The sequence below is a fragment of the Nannospalax galili genome, unplaced genomic scaffold (assembly GCF_000622305.1).
Source record: "Nannospalax galili isolate Female #2095 unplaced genomic scaffold, S.galili_v1.0 scaffold461, whole genome shotgun sequence".
In the NCBI taxonomy this organism is placed as follows: domain Eukaryota; kingdom Metazoa; phylum Chordata; class Mammalia; order Rodentia; family Spalacidae; genus Nannospalax; species Nannospalax galili.
Genome location: NW_008349975.1, coordinates 1,999,725 through 2,000,553, shown reverse-complemented (window position 1 = coordinate 2,000,553; position 829 = coordinate 1,999,725).

Genomic DNA, 829 nt, shown 5'->3' with positions numbered 1-829 from the left:
TAAAATCCTAACCATTTCCTCCCAAATCCTTGCTCTCTCACAAGTAGACCAACGATTGAGAGAACATGGTATCCTTCCACTGAAGTACTGGATGACAGTCCTGGCAGACTGAGGAGAGACTGAAAGGAGACTCAAGGTTTATGTACACTGAGGGCCAAGTTGGAAGAAGGAAATGGTTATTAATACATTTTACCACCATACATTTTATTTTAAAATACTTTTCATTACATGATTTTGGGAACTATGCAACTACACTGTGAAAAGAAGAGGCTCATTTAAAAAAAAAACTTTTTATATTTCAAAATTCTTTGGTCTCTATTTAATCCTCCTGATTATCTTCAGCCTTCTGACTTCCACTATACACTATATTGGACTTGACCGTTACGGCTGTATCCAAACTTATAAGGTTTTCAATAACCCATTCTCTGTCTGTTTTTTTTTGGGGGAGGTCTTTTTGAGACAGGGTCTCCCTGTACCCCCAGCTGTCCTGGAACTCACTATGTAGACCAGGCTGGCCTTGAACTCACAGGGATCTGCCTGCTTCTGCTTCCAAAGTGCTGGGATTAAAGGTGTGCACCACCATGCCTGGCCTCTGACCTTTTTTTAAAATGTAACAGTCCTTGGGGATGGACAGAGGGTTTAGTAGTTAAGAACATTGACTGCTCTTCCAGAGGACCCAGATTTGGTTTCCAGAACCCACATGACAGCTCTGTCAGTAACTCCAGGAGATCTGATGCTCTCTTCTGGACTCTGTGGGCACACTTTCATATATACATGCAAACACTCATACAGATAAAAATAAATAAAAACTTTTAAATGTAGCAGTTCT